This window comes from Chiroxiphia lanceolata, chromosome 3, assembly GCF_009829145.1.
Source record: "Chiroxiphia lanceolata isolate bChiLan1 chromosome 3, bChiLan1.pri, whole genome shotgun sequence".
NCBI lineage: Eukaryota > Metazoa > Chordata > Aves > Passeriformes > Pipridae > Chiroxiphia > Chiroxiphia lanceolata.
The window spans coordinates 42,334,392-42,361,293 of NC_045639.1; the positions used below are offsets into that span (position 1 = coordinate 42,334,392).

At 37.0% G+C, this 26,902-nt stretch overlaps 1 protein-coding gene across 2 annotated transcripts in view; it reads left to right on the forward strand.

The window, feature by feature from the left end:
• GALNT2 (polypeptide N-acetylgalactosaminyltransferase 2) overlaps positions 1-26,902 on the forward strand; it is a 122,738-nt gene that overhangs the window by 21,528 nt on the left and 74,308 nt on the right. The window lies entirely within an intron of this gene.

Here is a 26,902-nt window from a genome sequence, read left to right on the forward strand (position 1 = left end):
AAACTTCACCTCAGCTTACTTGTAAAATATTTGCTTGTGTGTTTGTTCCCTTCAGCATGCTGAATTACTGTTGTAGATGCAGCTGGTGTGAGCCACATCTATTACTTCATTGTTAATGTTTTCAACCAGCTGTAATCTGTTTACTGAATGCTTAATTTCATAGAATTGTAGAATTGTTTAGGTTGGAAAAGACCTTTAAGATCATTGAGTCAAACCTTTAACCCAGCATTGCCAAATCTCCCACAAAACTATGTCTTGAGCATCACCATCACAACTACACGTCTTTAAAATACCTCAATGACTAACAAATTCCCTGAATGTAGCCCTTGCATGTTGTCAATGATGGTTTTTTCTTCATATGGATGTTTTTTCATCAACCATCAGGGCATACATGAGTATAAGCCTTGCAAATTTACATGAAGAAACAAGTATGGCCTGTTTTATTTGATGTTTGTTTGTGTCTTCAGAAATTCCTAGCACTAAATTGTAATGCTAGATTCTATGAAATTAGAACCCTGAGATTTCTATAAGGTACTGCTAGTATTAGGCTGCACAGCTTGAAGTGGCAGTTTTTCTAATCATTCTTGATTACATCTTCATTTCTTGCATGCCAGAGGTAATTAAATGTTGACTAATTGTAGTGCTTTAGATTTTTGCTGACAAAAAACTACTTTAGAAAGTGCAAATTCTTGTTCTAGTTATGGTTCTCTTCTTCAAGACTATATTTAACACACAAAAATATCCCTTGGAGACTGTCTAAGCAAAAATGAAAACAATCTGAATCACAGTGTAATTGGCCTCCTTGAACTACAGTAAGCTGTAGAATTAGCTGGCTTGAAATAGTGGTACTTATTGCGTACATCTTTCTAAAAGAATAGTGGTTCTTATACCTGCCAGTCACTTCCATGCTTCTTTTGCTGAAGTCCAGGATATCAAAGGGTTGTGTTTTCCACAGGGTACTTACTGAGTAATTGAATTCCAGTGATAGAAAATTCAGTTTTGTTTCACAAAGCAGCATACAAATCTGTGCTGCACAAAGCTGAAATATGGAGCAGCCACAAATGAGCTCCCTAGTTGTGAGTTAGCAAGGCGACATTGCAGTTTATTGTAGCAAACAGCTACCTATGGAAATTATAGGAATCTGAAAGATGTCCTCAAACACTAATCTAGAAGAGGTTGAAGTTCTGATGATGCTCTTCAGCATTTTAGATTGTAAGACTTGCTTTTTGGTATACCAGCTGGCATAACTAGTTGTATATCTGAAATGAGTCTATAGAGGAGTAGAGGGTAAAAGTTGACACCACTTTTGTCAGTACACTTTTCTAATGTTCTATTTGTCAACTTGGCACACATTTTCAAGAGTTAAGATATAAATTGTTGAAGATGCACCTCTATTTCTCGTAAACTCAAAGTTTTATGGAAATTCAGTCAGTATCTCATAGTATTACTATAACAATTTTTTAAAAAGTATCACGTACAGTCTTGCAGATTTTAAATACTTCTTTACTTACTGTGAATATATAGGGTTATAATTTTAGATAAGGCAAAATATTCTTGGCACTTCTTGCAATCATACTTCTTTAGTTGACTCAGAAAATAGAGATTATAGTGATTTCATGGCAGAGTGACCACAGAAAAATAATTTTTAGTACTGAAGCAGATCTTGGTTCTGGCTTTTTAGTTTTGCTATAAGGCACACTCGCAACCAATTGTGAAAATAAAACTTTACTTATCTAGCCTTCCTGGTGTGTTAGAAGAGTATTGATTGTTCTTGAAATTGATTTAGAGGTGCAGCTTGCTGCATGCTTCTGTGATGACTATATAAAATCTTTGGGCCTGTTCTGGGTGTGGGGGTTTTCTAGTGTTTGTATTATAAACAGCCTTCTGACTGGGCTATCGGCCCTGCCTTCTGTACTGCCCAGGAAATGGGCCCTGCTAGTATGGCCTCTGAAGCTTTACTACAACCCCCCCACACCTTGCAACTTGTGAGCGGTCATTTAAATGCAACTTTTAATGGCCCTTTATTAGACATAGAAAGCATCTTGCTGGAAGGATGAATGCTTCTAATGTTCCTTAACGACTTGCTTTTATAATCATATCAATAACATTTTCTTCCTCTAATGTTCTATTAGATTAGTTTTTCATGAGAGGTTGTATCTTGTTTCTGCAGCTTCAGAACTGCACTCTGTCTGCAGTTAACAATCAGTAGAGCCAGTCGCATACAGATCTGCTGCTTTCTCAAAGTGGTTTTGATGATTAAAACTTGATATCTGTCACTGAAGTAAAACTGTGTTTTCCTCTCCACACTAATCTCCCTTGAGTAATGAGCTTTTGAAACTTGACTGTCAGTTAAAACAAGAGTTGGGGCCTGATAGTCTGGGTGGAACATGCAGCTGAGGCGTTTTGGATGAGACCCCAGAACTTGGTGATTTTTAACTGGAAGTTTACAATTGATGCAGTGTACTGTAATTTGTCTTTCCATTAATATTCCAACCATTTCTGTTCTACTTTCTTGTCTTCCATGGTATCTTAACTCATCTCCTTAGCCACTTCATCCATTCCTCTCTGCTCTTTTACTGCAGGAAAACGCTTGGTAGATATATATAGACCACTCTTCCCTTGATTGATAGGTTATGTTGCACAGCACATTGGGTATACAAGCATCTGTGTTCAGTCAGTTTCCTGGTCACTGCCTCCCGAACTCCAGTGAAGCTTTCACAGTTCTTAATGTTTCTGAAGAGTCTGTTAGTAATCATAGTACTAAACAGAGGTTTAGCAGTTCTGATCCTGGACTGCTGTTCTGTGAAGAAATGGGTTTTATTGTTATGTTCTACCTGCTGAGGCTCCGAAGAGCTGCCCGGTCACCCCAGTTTCTCTAACCTCTAGTAGCAAGTGTAGCATCCAACTGAGCTTCTGCTCCATCTGAACAGTGGAAGTTAATGTTTTCTTCAGAGGTGCTGCAAAAATGTTTCTAATTTAAAGCTGTCACTTTGTTTTTATAACTGTTTTGCAAATAGAGTTAGTTGCCAGATTTTTGTAGGTTGCATAGTTTCTCAGATAATTATTGGAAAGATGCCATTATTAGTTAAGTTCATATTTCTGTAGTGTTTGGGAAAGTTTTGAGCAAGAATATCAGGATTTCAACAGGGATGCTTCACTGTCAATTTGCTTTCTATTAACTCCTGAAAGATTGTCTTTAGGGAAGGACAAATCTAATGTCTGACAATCATGAAGGAAGTTGAGAGATGTCCTGAGACTCTCTACCTTCATTTGAGGTGATGCTCCTGTTACTAGTGGTTTGTTGCTATTTTAGAAGGAAGTTTAGAGAAGATACCATCTGATCTAGACAGTAGCCCTAACTGAAAATTACTCTAAAATAGACATGCTTACCCATTTATATTGATGTTGCTAAAGGCTTGTTCTGTACCTTCTAAATTTCTTTGAAGAGTAAGGTCTGTAGGAAAAAAATTTCTAGAGTTATTTGAAGTTCTTTGATAATAATAGAGGGAGGAAAATGGTCAGCAGTGTAAATCAATATGAAAAATCAGCAGAAATTTAAATTTTTTTTTTTTCTTTCCACGTGATCTTTGCTTTGGCTAAAATTCAGTAATTACATAATCTCTTGTCTGTCCTGCTTAGTTTGTCTGAGTACTTGAAATTTCCACAGAAATTACATACCTGCTGCAGATAATTAAATACCAAAATGCAAATGCTGGTAATACTTGGTGTTTCTTGTCTTGGTTCCCTATGTTGTTAACCTTTCATACTTTATTTCCCACAAATTATATGCAGGTCTTCCTGATCACAACTTTGTGTGAACATACTTGTTTTTGCACTAGCATGGATGCCAGTTCCACGGTGCTCTAAAGAAGTTAAGGGGTTTTTTTAAGGTTGTTACCTGCATAATTATGGTTTTGAAAGTGAATTTGGATAAGATGAATAATAAAAGATGTGAGTTTTAATGACCCTCAAATTATCTGGATGGATTAAAAAACTTTCAAAAATCAAATGTGTGAGAAACATGAGCGTATTCCTACTGTATAAATAGCGTTCAGCAGTTTCTAAGCAGGCCCTGGATATTTAACACACAGTTTGACAGTTCAGGTTATCAGAGAAAAAGATGCACACAGACTATCAGTTCAGTGAGGGGAGAAATTACTTCTTCCTTTACTATTCAGTGAAGAAAAATGTTTTCTGCTCCTTTGTATGAAGTTGCACTATTTTTAAGAGTTTGTTCTTTACTTCACCTATGTCTTCTGCTAAGGTGTGGCAATTCGTGGTTGATGTCCTTTGACAAATCTGAGACTAAAAGAATTTGATGTTTTACCCTTTGTTCCCTCACTTACAACCAAAATATAGGGAAAACTTCGAGGGCACAGAGCACTGTTGCGACCAGCCCTTTTTCAGATTGACTTTTAAATTTTCAGTTGAGCAGGAGTTTACTAGGAAAAACTGTTATATCTCATTTCTTGCTGTTCTTTTATTGCAAGTTGTTAGGTTAACGATATCTTTTGAAGTTTGTATCTTCTGAGGCTGTGAAGTCTGCAGTGGTTTGGATTCCTAGTTATGAAAACATTTGTTCAGAGTGTGAGTGATAAATTAAGACAAAGCTTCCTTCCTTAGTTTAAACAGGAAAGGAGCATGGTTGCTTTTGAAGACTTGGGAGGGCCAGCTTAGCTGGTGTAAAATGTCTGTCTGGGAATTCTAGTTAGCATCTTGCAAAGATGTTTCTTGAAATGCATCTGGAGAAGGAAATACCCTTTCAATTGCAACTTTCTTCTCTCATGACTGCAGGAGAAAAAAAATTGTATACCAGGAGCTTATTTTTGATCTGTATTGAAACCTTTGACAAGGATTGTAATATTCCAATGGCTCTTGGAAGCTTCTTTGTAGAAGCATGACAATTATATATTTAAGGTATTTTGTACCTTTTTAGATACTGGATGCCTTAAATGCCTTTCTGGAGCTAAAACTGCATAGCATTTTTGGACTGGACATCTCTGTCTAACTTCAGTATGCATGCTTATAAATATCCATGGTTAATTTGCACAGTATTTTTACTGAGATTGTGACTTCCAAGAATCGATGGTATTGTCTCATTTTTTTTTTCTTCTGTTCCTCATAGTCATGATAATTTTGAATTACTCTGAAGGCACCAGAGAGAGATCAGTTTTTCCCCAAGCAACTCTGCTGAACTGAAAGTTATTAAAAATGTCATAGTACTAATCTCCAATATTGCTTTAGCAATTAGGTGGCTCTTAAGTACTCAAAATCCCTTTACCAATTAATGATGACAGACTTTTAGCTATATACATCTCTGATAGGAGTTTGATGCGAAAGATCTGCTTTTACATGATGAATTACTTCCATTCTGCTTGCAGAATAGGGTTTGAAATGCCTATATGTAAAAGTTTTGTCTTAAACTTATACAAATAGGCCTAATATACGGGGTACTTGAGAGAGATGTGTATATATTTTTCTTTTCTTCCTCTAACTGTCAAGGTATCTTAGTTTTTTTGGCATTGATGAAGATAATTCACTGATTTTGTTTGTGTGCGTGTTTGTGTAACTATAAACGCAAGTTGCTTTGATTTCCCCCTCCCCTTCCCCTCTACCCCCCAAATTATTACCAGTATTAACTTAATTATTTTAAAGTGGAAGAATTGTTTAGCTCTAGTTTTACTTCTACCTTCTGCCTGAGTGATTTCTCTTCATCAAGAGCCCAGCTGTGGCATATTTCTAAAGCTTTATTCCTTAGGCATTTTTATTACTTCATCTGTTTTGTTCTGTGGTACAGTTAGCCAAATGGTTAGTCTTTTCAAACTTCTCACTGAATCTCAGTCAAAAAAAGTTTGATTAGGACTCTCAGTTTTGTATGGATAAACTGTTGGTGGGGGAGGGAAGGAAGGTAGAGGATTGGGGAGGATTGCTTGTTTAAGGTGAGAAGAAAATGTCTCAATTGACTTCTGGTTAACTATTTTGTCTACACTTGTGTAACGTTGAAGAGATTCTTAACTGACTTTAATTTTGTCTTTCTCTTTTCTGGGAACCTGCCAGCTATCTTTACTGTGTCCAAGTTCTCTCTGTTCTTGAAATCACTATCCTTACAAAAAATGCTATAGCTTTAAATCAACCTACATGAAAATGACAGTAACCCTTTCTGCCTTGTCAAATCGTTAGTTATTGCAGAGGACTAATAGTCGTGTGAAATGGTGACTTTCCTCTTCTAAAAGTACTGTACAGCTGTTAGAGTACTAAATAAAGTATTGTAATGCAAATTTTATCTTCCTTTAAATTTACAGAAACTCAATTCTCAGTTCTGTAGAGTTTTGATCAAGGTTGGCTTCAGAAAAGTCATCCTTAGAGTAATTGGGAAATTCCTTTTGTTGTCAGCATGAACTAATTAGTATCACATTGTTTGGCTTTTAGTGATTGCTAAGTGAAATCAGATTAGATTTCACATCTCTTTGTTTCCAAAATAATAGTTTTGGGTGTTTGACAAATGGACTTGCCTTTGTTATCACACACTCATTCTGGGATAGTTTCCCCATTAAAAAGTGAAAATAAGGCTGCCTATGAATCTAACAAGAAGGTTAGTGAAGTAGCTTTGTATTTAAGTATTTGAAGAAGCTAGGGGCTGGTTATGTCCCTGGGTGCCTTAGACTCTGTAGTTGCACAAGTTAAGAAAAATTAAATATTTCTTCCATTACTGTGACACTTTACTGCTTGTTTGAGGTAAGGCCATAGCCCTGTGCAAGAGCCCATGCTGTACAGTGCAAGATGGATGGCAAAACTGGATGTTAGTCTTTCTTCTGCTTTTTTATGCCATTTAATTAGATACTCACTTGTGTGCCAAAAAGTGATTCTGTAGGTCGTGTAGTGCGGGGAAGTGAAGGGTTGCTTGTTTTTGAGGCATGTTTATCCAGTTGCACTGACTGCAATTAAGGATTTTTTCTAACAAGTCATCTATTGCTGATATGGCTGAGGAGCTGATCAGAGATGAGACTGAAATTGTCTTAGTCATGAATGGCCTCACAAAAGTGGGACTAGATGCACAGCCAACACAGGTGAGACAAGCATGTCCAGGCACTTTGGTTTTTCAAACAGTCAAATGTCATCAAAACTGCACATAATTGACTTGGGCAGGCTAAGTGTAGCAGTGGAGCAAAAGCTGATACTCCTTGTGACTACAGTAAATTAATGGTAGAAAATATGGCTAAAGAAGAGCAAGTACTCCCCTGTGCTTGCTGCTTTTAAAGATGATTTTAAGGAATAATTGGTTATCAGTTACTCTCTCCCCTAGACTCATATGAATGCACAGAATAATGGCTTCCTGGCAGAGCAGACGGTTGAGCTGGCAGCTCTGAGCAGGCAGATGTTGCCAACTCCTGCATGGTGCAGAGCATGGCCCGTGGCCAAGCAGTGAGCCATGAACTCTGGGGATAGTTGTTCTGCGGGTCATTGTGGAGGCACTGAAGTGAATTCTGCCCAAAACACAACCTTTTGAATTAAGAGGAAAACTACCATTCACTCAAGTTTTTGTGCTGGCAGATTGGTCTAACAATTTAATTCAGCTCTTGTTCTTCAGTTAATGCATAGAACTATGTTGCAGGACATGGCTGTAATGCCTTCATTCTGAAGTCTTAACTTTCTCTTACAAAAAAATGATGTCCGGAATAGCTGTTCTTCATTAAAAAAATCTGGGAAAACTGAATATAATAAAGTGTGTGTGTAGAGACTTCAACGTTGGAAACATTTTATGAAGAAGTGCTTAAATCCCTAATGCAGTATGAGAAAGTGGATGGTCCAGAATGGAAAACTGCATGGAAAAGTGAGCTACTGCTGCGTATTTGACTGTTCTGTAGTATTCTATTAATTTTATTTTCTAGATAGTTGGAATATGTCTACAGTATGCATTCCTCCAAGGGTTTAAAACCAAAAGTTGAAAATCATTTTCTTTATAATCACCCTCTTAAGATGGCAGGCAATGTTACTAGGTAATATTTTAATGTATTAAATTAGAAAATTCTGACAAATTTGCCAAGTTATTCTTCAATCATCTGTAAAGCATAATTGTCTTAGCAAACAATACCTTAATTGGTAGACCAAGACATATATCTAGTGTACTTCTAATAAATCTTAGTTTGTAAACAGAGTCTTATTCAGAATAGGACTGCTGTCAACCCACAGATAAGCATTCACACAGAAACTTTAGGGTTAGCATGTTTCTTGCACTTTCCCTATCTGATTTTGATAAAGCGCTTTTTCTTCTCGTTTACCTCTGTATAAATCTTATCACTAGTAATTTCTTAAAGATCATTTAAAAGATGAAAATTTGTTTGCTTGGTTGTGAGTCATTGGAAAACTAATACAAGAGCTTGATAAGATCATGAGTAGGAGGAAGAGAAAACCAAGTTTGGCTTTCTTGCACTGCAGTGAAACTTGGCAGCCTGAGGATTCAAGAATTTAATTTCTTTATTAATACATTTCTCAAGATGGATGACATGCGGTATGTTTTTCTAGGGTAAGAGAAGTGTTGACTGCCAGAACAGTTATTTCATTTTCTCTTCTCTCCTTCTTAGATTTTCTTCCTATGGAAGGAATATGTTTCTGTATAGTTTGCTGGTTGTGAAACAAAAAATCTGTTTTGTTGGCCAGGGACTTCTTCTGCTTCTGCTGTGATCTTTGCCTTTATCAAGGTATAATGAGAGACGAATGGAAAAGGAGATTTTTTTTTTTTTCATATTAGTCAGTGTTGCTGTGTAAGGTGCTGTGGAACAATTAAGAATGATTTCTCATAGTCTGTGTTGGCTTCCAGAAGGGTAGGCTTCTGAGGTGAAATCTGTTTTTACTTTTAAATAGAAATTGAGTGACGAAAATCTAGTTTGTTGCTAACAAATTCTTGCTTTGTTACAGAAGTTCACTACTTACTGCTCTTACAAGGAAAGAGACCTGTTTGAAACTTTACCTGTAAGAATTGTAGAGTCATAGAGTAGTTTGGGTTGGAAGCGACCTTAAAGATAATCTAGTTCTAACCTCTCTGTCCTGGACAAGGACACCTCCCACTAGACCAGGTTGCTCAAAGCCTCATCTAAGTTGGCCTAGAACACTTCCAGGGATGGGGCATCCACAGCTTCTCTGGGCAAGCTGAGTGCTTCATCACCCTCACAGTAATGAATTTCTTCCTAATATCTCATCTAAACCTACCCCTTCCAGTTTAAAGCCATTCTCCCTCATTCTATCACTACATGGCCTTAAGCAGTAGGCACCCGGAAAATGAATATAAAAAATGGCATATTTAAAAGTTTTGAAGTTTTGTACCTTTTAGAAGTGTTAAATATGTACTGTGTTTTGGTTTTGCTCATCCCTTCAGTTTCCATTGTTCTTGTGTGAGTGAAAGCTTCTTTTTTTTTTTTTGTTAAATTACATTCAGAGCAATTTTGGCGTAGAAAATAACACTGTTGAGAAAATATATCCTTTCTTTGGAGTCACAAAAATGCAAGCGAATTTACTACCATAAAATTGAATTTACTTCTGTACTTTTTAAAATGTCTTGCACATCCTTTTTCTGAGTCAGCCTACTAGATGAAATTTAGTGTTTCTTCTGGTGACTGGAGACAAAAAAAAACCAAAACCTTGCAGGGCACAAACTCTTTTAGTTCTAAGTTCTCTGAGCAGTCAAGACAGCTGTCCTCATGACCAGATTCTCCTTTTGATGGCTCAAACCTGCTACCGTAGCTGGGCCCTGTCCTCCCAACACATTATCTAGATATGCTATAACATTTCTGCTGTGGTGTGCACTCAGCTTTTCTGGCTCTGCCACATGAGGAGGAGTGGTATAGTTGATCTAGCAGAACACCTTTTGTTGAATGTCTGGGTTCCCATGTCAGTACATGCATGCTCTTGAGCTTCTCAACTTTCACCCAGGTCATAGCTAGCATAGCTGCACAGCTTGGGCTCCAGACTGTGTTGTGATGATCCTTTGGACATCCCTGAGCCTGCTTTCAGTGGAAAATGAAACCAAAAGCTGAAAAGTGGTGCTCTGTTGGCACCCAGTAAGAGAGTAATAGATATCTAAATGGAAGGCATAAGAAACACAGCTTGAAAGTATTCTTTGATAGTTTTGAGTTACTACTAGAAGACCTCTGTCTGCCAAAGCAGAGCTCTACTTCACTCTCTGTTCTGCAGAGCCCTGATGAAGAACACCTGGACAGACATGATCTTCTGTGTCCACCAGCTCTGCTCCTTTGCCTTTCTCTCATGTGTCCTTAGTTCTCACTAGCTGAGTCAATTGCTATTGGAATGGGCTAATCTTTTGGTGTTATTGTGCATCTGACAAAACCAGGTTTACTTTTCTGTGTATTCATAACTAAATATCTGAAACTCATTAGAACTAAGCATTAGGGGTTTTTGGACAGTTTTTCTGCTGTAACTAAACATATTGTCAATGTGCATGTGTAACACATCCTTCCTTCCGTGTGCTGAACCAACGTATAAAGTGGATTAAGAATGCAAACTGCAGAAAGTCTGGTATGAGAGCAAGGAAAACTAATTTTAATCTAGTCCTTCATTGAAAAGCAGACATGTCCAGTTCATCAATGACATGGAGGAGTAAGATAGTGTTTTCTTCCAGTAGATCTCTCATTTGAATTCCTGAACCATGATGTATTTCCTGTTTTGTACACTGTATTTTTTTACCCTAGCTGCAGAAATTCATGCTTTTAATGTTTAACTGGCAGTAAAGACACCTTACCTTCAAAAGGTTGTAAGATTTCAGTATAGTTTTAAAAAAGTTGGGAACCCATAAGGTCATACTGAACTTTTCCGAGAAAATCCATTGTCATCAGGAGTGCAGTTACACTTTTAAGGCAATGAAAATGTGAGAACTAAACTAAGTAAAAATAGCCAGTATTTTATTTCATCTCCAAAGGAATGGTTTTGTTAAGAGAACTAATATTTACTTTCTCTCATCTGGACTATGTATTATTCATGCCGTTATATAGCTTGTAGATATTCATGATTAAGATTCATTTTGGACTTCTGAGCAGATTTGTTTTTTCTTGATCCTACTGATGCAGAGCTCTAGGTTTCTTTTCATTTGGACAACCATTCCTTATGATCTCTGCTGCCTTCCAAGAGTTTATGGGAGAAATAATCCCAAGATTCTTTTCTTTTCCATTATTAAACCTGAATAGGCAGCTTTTTTTTTTTTGTCTTTAGAAACGTTTGAGTTTTATGAGTAAACAGTATATTATTTTCTCTTTTTCCCTCCTCTTGAGAGTTCCAGAGGAGTCCTTTTATTCTGAAAAATTTCTTGACTCTACTTCTCTTAGTTCTGCATTTTTTCCCCTCAAATTCCTTTATCTTTGTTCTCACTAGAGAGTTTTCCTGTAATTTAACCTGGATGGATCTAAGTAGATAAAAATGACTTAGTGATTAAAAAATGAGAAGCATTATATTTTGTTCTGAAGAGAGCCCTCTTAATATCATGTCTGAGGACTGATAGGTTATGTTCTCCAAATCACTGTTTGTATCTATTCCCCTGCCCCACATATTCACCCTTCTTGATGTGGTCGAGATCCTATTGGTGGTGAAGGTAGATGCTCCCCAAAATTATCCCTGAGAATTCAATCAAATATGTAAACTGTTTGAGAGATGTATATTTTTTGTTGGGAAGATGGGCAAGGAAGAAAAAGCACGTGAAATAAAAACTATTATGGGGACAGTCTCCCTCTTTTATTTTAAATCATTCCGTATAGAAAAGTGGATTAAAAAAAAAAAATCAATAAACTATTCTAATCCAGACACCTAGCAGAATGCAAGATCATAGTAAAAACCTATTAACATGTAGGAAAACCGGGCTAAAAAATATAAATTAAACAGGATATGAAAAATGTGGTACTTAAACATTTTCAAGTTGAATATGAGAAGATAGAGACATAGGTTCGTCCGTGTATAAAGGGACAGTAAGAAATACAAAGTGTTGCTTGCTATACACAAGGCTTAGTGTGGTTGCCGGTGAACTACTTCCAAATACTAAATTCAGTAGACAAGTCTTGAATAATTGTTATAAGACTGTGTATCCTAGGCTTAGAAAGCCTGCTCTGCTTTTTACTTGCAGTGGTGTCAAGAGTATCTCATTATTCGATAAATACAATTTTACTATTAGTTAAAATACTTCTGAAAAGCAGTGCAAAAGAATATTTGAAATTCTAAAAATTGAATTGCCTTATTTCTCTTCAGTGATGCTGGCAGCAGTGGTTTGTAGTCAGTGGAATAGACTGATGCTTCAGACAGAATCAATATCTTCCATTAAAGTGAAATGTAAACTTCAGTGTAGGAGTTTCTCTAAGTTTATCTTTGCCTCAAGTATGTTGATTTCATAAATGCAAGATCTTCCTGTGTCCAAAAATAATCAATAAATTTGTCTGTGTGCACTTACTTTAACCAAGCAATGAAGCAAGATTATTCTCCAAGTTGTTGCTTGTAGTCATGCATTTAATAAGATGATCCTATTACTGTATCTGAAGCACATTTAGACTAAAAACCTGATTAAAAAACCATTTACTTATAAAGGTGTTTCTTAAGAGAACCTATATCCCCATTGTAGGTCATGGATTTTAAAAAATATTCAATATACTATTGTTTTTTACCTACTTAAGTGTGAATTTAAAGTTATGAGTTCCTGCTTATGACTACATCTTACAATTATTACTGCTTACTATATTATTGCAATTATTATTACTACTTATTACACTTCAACTATCTCATTTTTAGCAATGGGCCAGTTGTTTTCATCCACTCCAGCCAGAAAAGAAAATTCCTCTGGTAGTAAAAGCAGCTGATACAAGAATGAACACAGTTTTGTGTGGCAAGTGTTCCAAACGAATTTATTATGTTCATGTGCCTATGAAGGGAAACTCTTTCTTTAATCAGGGGCATTTCTCTGTGTATAAGAAAGTTTAGGTACTACCTCTGTATAATCTCAGCATTATTTATAAATATGTCACATTGCAACAAATGATTGGCACTGGATATAGGTAGCTGATAGTGGGGTTTTAAGTGTTTCGTCTGAACTGCTGATGATAAAGGGGTCACAAGCATAAGAGACTGTAAAATTGGTGGTTGCTGTGTGTGGCTTTGAAGCAGTAGCAGAAAACATGTAAGCAGTGTTTAACACTGTTTTAGAACCAAGTATGACCATCTGACATTGTAATATATGGATTTTTCAGCAACTCCTTTTTTTAAATACCAACAGTTAAAAATGTTCAGTGAAAGGGACAGCTTTTTGGATCAGAATAGGTTTTGATGTTAGGTTGAGGAAATAGAGTTGGTGGCTTTCAGAAGCCATGTAAGAAACAAACTGCTGTAACTTGCTCCTGTTTGTATTGCAGCTTGATTCAGTGGCACCTGATCAGTTTGAGCATCAGAGAATTCAACTCTGGTTTTAAGGAATGATGAATCCTTTGAGAGGAAAGGAGTGTGAGTGCATGGCTAGAGAAGTTAACACGTGTCTCCTCATCCTTTCCCTTTTTGAATCATTTGTGAATGTTCCTTTTAGTGCTTGTGTGAATTTAGGGGGTTTTATCTTTCAGGACTTTCCTTAAGCACTTCTTTTTTCAACTTTAATCTCAACATGTGAATAATATCTATCAACAGAACAGCACACACTTTAAGAGCAGGTGACCTAACCTATGTCTCTGTCTTTATCTGTGTTTTCCTGCAAGGGAAAAATAAATGAGTTTTCAAGAGGTCTATGTTTTTAATAATAAACCTTTTAAAGTTGCTGTTATCTGAAACATATGTATCAAATGTCAAAGAAACGCTTGGTGGTTCTGCGGTTTTTCTTCATTTTCTCTAGGTTTTTGGTGGGTTTTTTGCATATGTGACACTGTTGTCTTTTTTTTTTTCCTAAGGCTTCTTCGTGACCCAGAAAACTCTTTTGATGTACTATCCCATTCTTTCCTTCCTTATTCTTCTTCCTCATCCAGCTTTTGAACCTGTTGTTGAATTCAGAATAGACTTCAATATTTCATCTTCAGCAAGTTGTTTGAAACTTGACAATGTAGTAGATAAGGGCAGATCAGATTATGACTTCCTTGAAGGAAAGGCTGTATTGTGAATTGAAATATTTGTAGCTCCTTGGGGGTTAAGATTACAAAGCTTAATTTCTCATGACCTTAACTTAAAAATGCTGCTGCTTGCGTAGTTCTGTAGTCTATGATAGTCTTACTGAAGTCTTAAAAATTATGGTAAAGGTGCATTTAGGCTACAGTTCAACTGTTAATCTGACTAAGTGAGTCAGAATTTAAGGAATTTTGACAGATCATATTTAATCATTAGTCTAGAAATAGTTTTTGAATTATTAATTAGAAATGCAAGTGAGAAGTATGGCTGTGCTAAGTACTGTCTCTCTGAAGCCAAGTTGCACTTGTGCACTGGAACTCAATATTTTGGTGCTTTCCAAAATGCAAACAAAATGCAGTAATGCATTAGAGCAGTGTGTGGGGTTTTTAAAACCTGGTGGCTGTAATTTTTGGATAGTGTGACTGGTCTAAAAATTGAAGCCAGTTGACTGTACTCACTTTATTTATCCATGCTATTCAAAACAAGTCATTAGGAAGATAGGACAGTATCTGAGAACTTCTGACTCATGTAATTTGAATTTCTCCAAGGCTGATGAACAACTTGTTTCTTATTCTCTGAATCTTTTAGGTGAAACAAACCGTTCTAAGACATAAAACTGTTGTAAGACATAAAAGTTGTTTTGGTTTGGGGGTGGGTTGTGATTTTGTTTGTTTTGCTTTAGAGGATCTTTCAGGCTTGAGATACTGCATGTCCTTGGCTACAGGCTGTTGCTCTCAAATATTATCAGTCGGCCTTGAAGTGAAAGGACTGACTGATGAAACTTGACATTTCTAATGTATGACTGTGATAAAGAATTACAGGTGATTTGAAAGAACAACAATAAAGGAACTAGTTTAAAAAGCCACTGATGCATCCGTCTACTGCTTTCCTTCATTCCCTGTTGTCTGAACTGTTGTGACTGGACAACTGTTTTATGTGTTTGTGAAGGATGAACCTGCTTAAAGTTACACATAACATGAGGTTCTGTATAAAGGAGAGGTTTAACAGTCTCTACAATCAGTAAAAGTGGAAAATACAGCCACATCAGTCCAATTGCACAGTCTAGTGTTGAAAATTATTTTTTGTGTGTGATGATATCCTTGATAAATTTAGTCAACCCAGGGCACTTCATAATGAAGTGTGAGACTGATTTTTGAAGTCAGCGATCACTTTTTCAGCTAGAAGGAAGGTTGGTATCCCGTAGAGGTGACGTTCTAGTTGGATAGCAATTGGAAAAGAGTGGGTGAGTCGGATTTCAGGTGTGAAGTGGTGTTACTGCTGTGAAAATTGGAGGACCACATCTGCAGTATGTGTGAGGGCATAAATAAAAACTATGTTTTCAGACTGATGCAAGGCAAGAAAATATCACTGTCTGAGATTGTATTTTGTACAATATTCAATACTAAAATAATCCTCACTCTTTTCCCACCACATCAGCTATTTTGTTCTGTCAGTTCTGCTTACTATTTTGACTGTTAAAGGAAATGAAACTAAAAATGATGAAAAATAAGAAGTAATATTCTATTAATGTAATATAACATGGTCATGAGAGTGGTGCTATTTTACTTTTTTAAATTATTTGTGGTGTTAGGTAATTACTGCATTATCCTACTATATCTTGCTTGATTGACCACCAATATATGAATGTGTTATTTAGTATGCTCATGTAGAGTGGTTAAAATGTTTGCGACAGTGCAGTCAACTTTTTCAATATGAAGACTGCTGGTCACTACAAGCAGAACTGATAACAATATTCTTACTGGAGCTAATTTGTGATTTGGAGCTGCCTTCTGTTGAATAGACGTTGATTGTCCTTTCAGAGCATCATATACTCCCTACTCTCTCATCTTTAAGGACTTCTCTAATCCATGTGACAATGTATTTATTCTACCAGATAAATTTGAGAATGCTGCTGTGGCTTGGCTTCAAGACAGTTATTATTTTTTCCCTTAGTTTTTGTGAAATCTTGTTGCTTCTCCTTAGTTTTTTGTGTGTGGTAGGGGTTTTTGTTTTTGGGGGGTTTGTTTGTTTGTATGGTTTGTTTTTGTCTTTGTAATATACCGCTTAATTTTGTTATTATTATTTCAACTCTTCTCTCACTTACCAGAGACCAGTTATTTCTGTCTGTCATCTAGTGGTAGTTTAAATTACTTGTTGGGATTTCATTGTACTTTTGAAAGTACTTGGTCTCCCATCCTGTGCCTCCCCCCATTTTTCTACTGCAAAGTAAGTCTATGATTTGAATTCACTTCTGGCTGCTAATGCAAAAGGGTACTTCCCTCTGTGTGTATGCATATGTGTATATATTTTTGTTTGTGCATTTATATGTATATATGCATGCACACACATGAATGTAAGAAGTCTTTCTCCTCAAATCCTTTTTTTCCTCACTTATTTTGGGATGACTTATGATTTAAATGTTGATAAATGTGTGGGTGTGTCTAGTGAGAGGAGGTGGAGAGCTCACTGTTAAAAATAGTGGGGGTAGTATGTATTGTGGGAACAGGAGATGGTAGGAGTGATGTTTTGTCCTTGTCTTTTATATGCCATTCATGACTTTCAAACCAGATAATGGCTTTTACCTCATCTTTTGGCATTTTTTGACATTAAGGCTAGCATTCCACTTCCAAGTTAGTAGTAAAAAACCTTATTTGAGCTAATGGATTCTAGAATATGGTAGCTCATCAAATTCTGCAGAAAGGTTTAGATTTTGACTTTGAGAATTTTCTAATAGTTTTATGAGTTAGCCTTAAAGTGGAATCTGAGTTGGAGTCACTTTTCCCTGTTGTAGTCTTTCGAATTTTTTAATTCCAAGACTTTTCCTTATTTCGGTCGGTTCGGGAGCAGCACAAAAGCTTTCTGCGCTGCGCTAGTTCAGCCGCCATGCTTGGATCAGCCTCTCATTCTGGCTTATGTGAGTTTCTGTAAGAGCTCTGTGGAGGTTGTGTGCAATCTCCACAAAGGGTGCACAGTTGGTGACCTCTCCTCTGAGAGACTGCAGATGAGCAGGCCATAACTTGAGCAGACTTTAACCCCCATCGTCTTCTTGTTAGACCTTAACATCCAGGAGCAGGCCTTCCATCTCTCTTTAGAAGGAGACAAGCTCCAGTGTGCCTGCTTATATAGTGTGAAATCGACTTCCAGCTTGCTGCTTGCAAGCGTGCGGGATTCCTGGGATGCTTTAGTAAATTGCCCAGTCTTTTTTAAACTCCCTCAATCCTGAAAAACTCATGAATTAAGTTTGTGTGTTAGCTTTAAGTACTCCCAGGTCTGATAGATATATCTGATACACAGTGAGAATATTCAATGTTTTGCACACAGACCTAAATCATATCTAAAGGGCTCCATTTCTACACTTGATATAAAATTTACCTGCCTAAAATTGCTGCTCTCCTCTGCACCTTAGATATCTACCTTTGCTCAGGACTGAACGAACAGGTTCCCAGCAAGAAGGACTCTGTACTTTTTCAGAGAGTACAGACAAACTAATGCAGCCCAGATAAGAGGAAAAGCAGTGCTGTATGCTAGGAGCAGAATGTATAGCAGCAAGGCAAAATGCCTAATTGCCTGCCTTGAAGCTCCAGGTTTGTGCATGGTTGAAATTTTACTAATAGAGTGCTCTGACATTGATTTCCTGTAATAGCATCAGTTTGGGTGTTAACCTTAGTACACAAAAAAGCGCAACTTTTTCTTTTCCAGTTGGTGTCTTGTTGCAGAATAGTGTCTTTCAAAGGCATAATGTTATACAGTTTTGTTCTGTGTTGAGCAAAGATATGAAGATCTGCATTTCCTACTTCAGGTACAAACCTTAGCACTTACGTTTGGCAGAAAAAATTTGAAGGAAGTGTAGATGTCCGTTATCTCTGTCGTGATTAGTATTTCTTCCTGCTGATGCCTTCCACACGTCTTGCCTGGTTTGTGATAGGCATTCATTTCATTATGGGATTGAATTTTGATTTAGTAGTCCAGAGTACTGCAGATGAATGATGCTGTCTAGCTCTGGCAAAAATGGAAGATGTTATTGGCAATCAACTGTGAATTTTCTAGTATGGAGCCTTTAGTGTTTGAATGGATTAATAGATATCACTTACTGTCAGAATTTCTGGACTGGACTAAAACTTTACATCAGCTGTGAACAATATTTTTTTTTTTTTTTTCCAGTAAGAATCTGCAGTTAAACACTGATACTGAAAAGTGATACTCTGTGTACTATGTCATGTGCCCAGAGCTGCAGAGAGCTGATCATAAATCCTAATCTTTGAATGGAAGGGAAAATATGCAGAGAATTATTGAAGGCAGAAGTCATCTGTCAAGTGTGAGCCATCTCTTAGGGTTATTTAATTAGAGGAGTTACTAAGTAATTTTTCAGGCTCCTGGGACTTACTCCATCTCTTTGAATTCAAAGATGTCCACCTTTAAAGAGTTAGAAGGAAATTATTTCTTTGCTTTTCAGTGCCTTGGTTTCTGAATCTGAAGATTAACCTTTTTTCCTTTGATTTAAAAATATTAACTTTTTTTTTCTTGACTTGCTTTTTGTTTTCCTATTGCTTTCTTAGAGACCAAAGCAATGCTTTTTCATTCTACAGAAAAGATCCAAGACACAGCAACTTTAATTCCCTTGCCTCAACCTAACTTCAGTTTCCTTATATGCCTGCAGTAACTGTCTGTTGTGGCTGAGGATGCGGTGTAATGTGTTGCATTGTAACCCTGTAGATCTCATCCAGCAAAACATTCGACCTGTTAACTGCGTCTTGTTTTTATCTTTTGTTTTTCTTTCTCATTCCTTAATCCAAGGTAGTCTTCTTGGATCCTATTTCTATATTGTTTTAGTATAAAAGTCACCTTTTCCCTTTACTAGCAAACTGTGGGTGTGACTGGCACAGCACTTTTGCCTTTAGATATAATTGCATTTCTGATATCCTTTTGATCTCAGTTACGTTTGCAGGTTTAAATATTTGTAAAACAAATTTAAGCTGAAAAGGGCTTAGTTCCAATTGTTTTCCCTGCTCTCTGTATTTCAAGATGTGTGTAAAAGTCATGGGAATTTTTTTGCTTCCATTCTTCCTTTCTGCTGCATCTGGTTCTCGTATTACAGGTGAGGGATTTGACTACTGCTTCCTTCAGAAATATATGGATGGAGACTTGCAAATACCTGGGTTAGTGGAATACTTCAGTGTACTTAGGTTTTTGGATACATGTTGAGTTCTGCTTATTTATTCAGTCCTTCACTTTTCTTTCAATTCTCTAACTTCAGTTTCCTGGACTTCCAGAAAATGAGATTTTTCTCATGTACGTAAATATTAAAACGAAGCTTTGCTTTCTGTGCTTTCCCCTTTCTTCCTGAGCAAAAGCTTTTTTTTTCCTTTTTTTCTTTAGAGAGTCATTCTTTAGAGAGCTAAGAGCAAGCAGTGATGAGTTAAACTCAAAGAGGATTAGGGATAGAACTTTGAAATGCAGGCTAATTCATCAGACACTACTAATATTGTAGAATTAACAAGAGGTGGCATTAAATCATGCCTGAGCGTTTGTTGGAGTAATTGCCGCCTTTCAAGCAGAAAAATTTGTAGTGGTTTTGAGTGATGGGTTGTTTAATGTTGTAACTAAACTTGTAGTCCTCTGCTTGTAATGGGAACATCCCTTTCAGCACTTTTTTCCCTGCTACCCTGGATACTGCTTCTCTTGCATCAAGTACCTCATATAATTTAGTGGTTGGTCTTACGGTTTAAAAAAAGTCCAGTGAAGTGAGGTATCCATACCCCTCCCCAGCTCACTGTCAAGTCAGCTGAATGAATTGGGTCACATCATCTGCCACACCAGTGTCTACTAGGGGAGAAGTAGGGACAATCCAGCAGCTCAGGATGGAGACATGGTGAAGTGAGAACAACCCCTTGCAACCGACTTGTCAGGGTAAGCAACACCAGCTACCCGCTTACTTTGCAAAGCTTGGCTGCAGTTAGAGATTATATTGTCCTTCTGGTTTCTTCCCCTTGCTGGACTGGTTGTTCTATGGGATCTTTCATCTGCTTTAAGTAGAATCAACTGGGATTGTTAAATGGATTTAATCTAATCTCATTAAGTTTTTGAATGACTAACATGGCCACTGTACCTCTTGGATCTGAACTGGGGCCTCTGTACTTGTATTAAGCTACTTAAATGTTCAGATTTCACATCTTGGAAAGCACTCAGGCGAGCAAATTAATAATATGCATAGTAATTCTCAAACAAGAGCTGTGGACTTTGAAAGAAGCACAGTGGGCAGATACTGTTTGTGTATCAAGCCATGCCCTATGTTTTTGGGAGCTGCTACCACTTTTTCTACCTTTTCCCATTCCAGAAATGGATCAACTAAAAGAATATAATGCTTGCAAATAATATTTCAATTTTTTAAGTATGAGAAAAACAGTAGGTATGGGATAACCATGCTAAAATTATTGCTGCTGCCTAAGTATGTACCTCAAAACACATTTTAACCTACATGAGACATGATGACAAAATAATCCTTGGAGGTGAATATGCCAATAAGATGCTTTTAACAAAACTTTACCATTTGCAACTTGTTAACTGACTCTTCGATTTTGTCGTTGAATTTTTTTTTTTTTGTGAGCATACGTATAACAGATCAGATCACTCAGCTCCTTTTGATTGATGATGATTTATGATTATCGTATTCTTGGATTTTTTCCCAATCTAGCACTACTAAAAGAGCAACGTAAACAACATAGCTGCTGAGTGTGCACTTCCTGTATAAATGGTGGAACTATGTGTCTGCAATGACAATAATTTTGGAACAGAAGGCTGTTTTCAACCCTATTTAAAGAAACCTGTGAGTTAACTATTGAAAGAAATGTCTTATTTTGTCACCATCAACCTTTCCTTTTGGGAATTAAAATTGAGTGATAATAGACTTAGATGCTATCTTGAGTTTAAATAACCATTGCAAATGTTTTGTGATGTTTTATTTTCATAGTCTGTGGCAGGTAGTACAGACAAGTGAGATTTTTTCGAGACGTGATAAATTTAACAGGAAATATCAGATACTGTTTGTGACTCCCTGCTGCCATACTTAGTGATGCTGATTCCTTGCTTTCAAAGCTACTGGTGTGCTTGAGATTTTACCCTTCTGTCAGTCCCAGTACCCTTAAGTGTTTCTCCTACTCCTTTTTTTTTTTTTTAAACCCTCTCTTGTCGTCCACCCTTGTACACAACTTCATGAATCATGAGGACTGAGTGATCTTAGAAAAAACAGTAAAACCTTTTAATGTCTCCTCTGCAGTGTTTCCCTTGTATTCATATTCTTTCTGGTGTATGAGACCTTCCCTTCACTTCTACTCTTTCAGTGGAGAGGTGACAGTCAAGTCAGAGTGAGATTTTTTTTTTTTGCTTTCTGGTGCTTAGACACTTCATAGCAGATGCCAGTCATCCTGTCTGTGGTAGCCTCTGTGGAGATCTTTGGTTGGGAGGGCTTCTTTCGGCATGGAAGACAGGTAGAAGTAGCCCATGGCAGGAAGATGTTTTCTTACTTCATCTGAGCTGAGTGCGTCTTATTGTGTCATCCTGACTGTTGATCTGACAATCACTTCAACTCTAACAGTGTGTTTTCATTGTATAGATGAAGAAAAAGAAGGGAGTGTTGCAGTTTTGGGGGTTTGTGGATTTTGTGGGTTTTTTGTTTCCTCTTTCTAGTGGTACACTACATTGCCAATTTTGTAAGGCAAGCTTTTTTGGTAGATCATAAGGTTGTCCACTTAGTTTTGACCCTTATTACTAGAATGGATGAGATTTCTAGGCAAAAGGAACATGTTTTATTAGAGGTCACCTGTAGATGGATACTCGAATTCTCACGAAGCTGTAAGAGTATTATGGTTTTGGGGTTTTTAATGCCTTTAGGATCACTTTATGGTGAACTTGCCACTGGTTACCGCATGAGAGGAGCCCCGAAGAGGAGATACAAGGACTCCCTGAAACAACATCTCAGCCTTGGCCATATTGATCAACATAACTGGTCTACTCTGGCCCCAATCGGGAGGTCTGGAGGCACAGCATCTATAGCGCTGCTGATGCCTTTGAGAACGCACGCAGGATCACTCTTGAGGAGAAAAGACAACGCAGAAAGAATCGTGTCTTGCAGCATATACCACCTAAGGAGTCTTTCTGCTGTGCCTTTTGCAGCCGGACGTGCCTATCTTGTGTTGGCCTTTTTAGCCACCAACAGGCTTGTAACAAATGTGGGTAGAGCCCTCCCCAAATCTTCGTTTGTGAAGCCCAGCCATGAGGATCACATCACAGGTCCTTACAGAAAAAATACTATTTTTTGTGAAATACTGAAATACAGTCTAAAACTGTATAGCATTTGCAGGCTAATCAATTAATGCAGTATATATTGTACCAATGTGGGTCTTTGGATGGTAAGTCATGTTGGTACTTTTAGGTTATCTTCAAATTTTCATTTATTTAATTTTCATATATTTATATGCAAATCTTCATATTTGACAGCTTACCTATGCTTGAAAGCTTACTGCTTGAGTAGCCCTACCAGCCCTACACCGGGGCTTCTGTTGCTCCTTGGCTCTTCTCAGTTGAATATGTTTGTTGTGCCCAGAAAGTAAGTTGAACCAGAACTTCCAGTTGATCCCAATTGCTGTACAAATAAGTCTGCTGCTGCAAAGCTGGATCAGATCTTCCTCAGAGAATATGTATACTTGTTTTTCAGAAACTTCAGATAAAGCATTATTTTTGTTTAATCCATTCTAGGTTTAGAAAATGTCACATTTTATAGTTGTTTTAGTACTTTCAAGTAGTGCGTGAAAACTCCAAAATATGTACTTTGCCCTAAGTAAAGGTAAAAATTACAGAGAAGGTTGGGTACTAAGTAATTTAAGTTTTTCTGGAGACTACAGCTTATAGTAGTTGGCATTTTCAAAATGTTTCAAGTGTATTCACTGAGAGTATATCTAAACACATTTCCTATGTATGAAGCCATCAAAGTATAATCTTGATTTCTTTTCCCCAGTTTTTTTGAGAATTTAAAATTGCCTTCTTGTATGTGTGGGAGGGGTGTGTATCTGTTTCCCCCTGCTGGAAGCTTCTGTTTTTGTTTTGAATACTCACAGATGAAAGGAATATACCTGACAGCAATTTACGTACACTGGATAAAGAAGTAAGAATGAAAATGAAATCATCTTTGCTGTAATCATTTCAGACATTATGCTTAACAGTGGTAATCAAATATTGCAAAGTATATGAATTTTCAGATTTTTCTTTTTATTTATTTATGCTTCACTTCTTGGTGTGCTTAGAAATGTCTGCTTTAGTCACGCCAAGCAAGTTGACAGTTAAAGGAAGTCAGCATTTGTTTATGGGACATTTCCTGCTTGTCTTTTCTGTAAGATGTGGCATTCCAGGCATTTTCAGAGGATACTTTATCTCAGTTTTGTACAAAACGTTTTTGCTGACAAGGGAAGAAACAGCTGCCCCCTAATGTAACTATATTAAATTGCTACAGTGCTTACCTGGCACATAGGAAAGCTGAATTCATTTACTGCAGCAAGAGAGACTTGGAGTTGTGTTTCTGAAGATCTCTTGGAAGGCGGCAGTGAGTGTTGAATCAGAAAGCAAGCGACAGCATGCTGGACTGTGCTGAAGCTTCTCTCGAGTTAGAAGGAACTGGTGCTTCAGAGCTTGCTTAGTTAATGTGATAGCTAATTAAAAGATTGTAAACTGAATTGGGGTGGGGGAAAAGGGGATATATTAAGTACAGAGGGAGATACTAAGCAGTAGTAAAAAAGTCTGGACTTTTCTATGTCAGTGGCTTGGTCAGCTGTCTGACTCTGCTCAGCTTTGAGTCCTTTTCTTAGATAGCTAAGTTTTGTAGGAGCCTTCATGCTTGGTTTAGAGGTCTGAATTGTAGCAGGCATTAAACTGTTGCAGTGCCAAGTACTGCTCTACACAACATCAGAGTACTTCTGTGTGTCTGGTCCCAAGTATATGATCAGAACAGAAGTATATGAAGTACTAGGAGGAATGTCATCTTGCAGCAAGAGCGCTATTTCAAAATCATGTACTGATTTGACTGATCTCTACTGCTGAATGCAGCCTAGTATTAGGCCAGCTGGCTCAAATGATGCTCTTTGAAAATGCTGCCACTATTCACTTTGCTCTTAGAAAATCACCAGTAGAAGTAAATCTGTCTGCAGTTGCCCCTGGCCAATATGTTAAAAACAAGTCCTGAAACAGATATTAAGCCTTAGTTTGTGTTTTGTCCCATGAAGGCACATTTATCAATTATTCTGAGTGTCCACCTGTCCAGGTAGCACATACCTCCCAGCCATCTCCTGTGCCCAAATGTTTGATGCTGTTCAGCATCTGGGTTGTCTGTGAGAGGAATGTCTGCTATTGAAGACACACTTAAGATGTTTCCAACCACAAGAGCTTTGCAGAGATCTGTGTTGATTTGCCGCTTATAAGGTCTGTGTGATATCTTAATATATCTGAAGATGTTTCATGTTGATAAATTGTTCTCTTGTTGATAGGAAGCCAGTGTAGGATTGAAATCTGTGCTATAATGAGATCTACTACGTAGCAGTTAAATGTCAAATCCGTGATACTTGAAACTATAATTAAAAGATAAAAAAAAGTACTGTGAGACAGAGATAGGAAAAACAGCACTGGTTTTAAGTGGTTTTTTATATAGAAGGAATACCTAGGGACTTGGAATGGTTTAAAATTGGTTTTGGTGCCAAATGAAATAACAATTGACAAAATGCTAATTGCTTAGCAATGCTTGTAAGGAATATAGTATTCAATGCAAAAAAATATACCCAAACTAGAATGTCTGGAAGATCTAAGTAATGGTAATGAAATTATCCAGTAATGTACATCTGTGTATAATTACAGCTTTCTAAACTCGAATTGACTACTCTTAAATTTCTTGTGGAATATGATTGTGTCTTGTTGTAGATGTGTAGAAATGCTATAAAAATGTTTGAGTCCTGCTTTGAATTTGAATCACCTCATTCTTTCCCTGCATCACTCAGAGCAGCTGCAAATGTGTAACTAGTCACTTCCTGAAACAATTTTTTTAAGTCTAGTTCTCAAAACTGGAAATTAATGTTACATCTTTGATATATCTCAAATTCAGTCTACAGAGTCGTCTTAATGGAGTGGGTGAGTTGAGCAGGAAAAGTGAGTGGTAATAGCAAGGTTTGTAAGCAGATGTAGGCTTTCTGAGGCATTGAGAATTTACTGTATCCTGAAAGAAAAAGTTGTTGCACTTCAATGATTAATCAGCCTGAAAAATCATCCACTCCACCCTCAGTTTGTTCAATTTACCATTAATGAATTGTGGTTATTGCTGCAAGGAATGTTTTAACAAATTTTTAAGTAAATGTACATTACCTTAACTTCTGAGCTTTTGGAGTAGCAAAGGTATTTAGATAATTGAATTTAAACATTATATTTAATGTACATTTATTTGTTATGTCTAAAATATTAGTAAAATACTGTTCTAATATTTCCCACTGAATGGAGTCAAAAGGTTGCAATTTTGTTTCTTTTCATGTCATCTAGTACTGAATCAGGAATTAGCAGGAAGCAGTGACGTGATGTATAAAAGTAATGTATGCCCAATCACTGCAACATGTGCATTATAGCTGGTGTGTACTTTTTTTCTTGTTGATATATGTGTGTCCTGGCCTAAGAAAATAACTGCATGAACAGTGACCACAAATGTATTATTCTAGTTGTGTTATATGTTCATCTAATGTTTGGTCAGTGTCTCTGCTAGTTGGTCAGCTTCCTTTTTATTTTTTAATAGGCTCAAATTAGTTGTCCAGGTGCATTTATGTACTAAGTTATAACCTGATATTGCCAGCTTTTTTAGTATGTCAAGAAAATAATATTTTAAAGTAATAGTATTGTAATATAGAAAAATACATTAGCCTTTTCTTTTTTTGTTCATGAAATCTCCCTCTTGTGCTCTCATGATTAAAGAACTGTTTTGAGAATGTGTTTTTGTGTTGGTGGGGTTTTTCTTGTTATTTTTGTTTTAATTCTTTCTTTAAGCAAAGGTATTGACCTCCTCAAGGACCAGTAGCCCAAAGCATGTACCAACATGGTGAAATGTAGTGTAAGAACCTGGACAAAATTCCTTCTCTCTGGTATCACCTATACATGATGCTATGAAAAGCATGCATTGGTAGCACTTAATTTTTAACTCATTTAGTGTTTAGATGGCTGTATTTCTCTGGGAAAAAAAGCATCAGTATTTAGTTTTTCATTTCAGTGTTTTGGAGATCTGTTACCTTTTTTCAACGTATTTCCAAATACCTAGTGCCTACTTAGTGTAGACGCTTAAGCTGAATTTACATTGGGAAAATTCAGAGGTGCCTGGGGGTGTGCTGAAATGGTATAATTTGTGGTTGAAACTTCTCCAACGTAAGCTTGGCCTGTTCTGACTACTTACTACTCTACCAAAGAATTCCCAGATGTGGCTTAGGAGCTGGGATGGCAGAGGCAGTTTACAGTATGAAGTTTGTACACCACCACCCTGTTCTGGAGATTCTGGCAGATTCCTATAAGAGATACGAACTGTTCTGCACTGCTTGGCTTCAGGGCCTGGTAATGTTTTTAGGTGCACTTATTGATTAGTATAAGCATAGTATTGTATCTTCTTCCATGATGTAGTAATGATCTTGTCTTCATCAGGCTTGTGCAAATATAACTGATATTGTAAATGGGACTCCTTCAGATGTAGAAAAGGAAACTGAATTTCCTTCGG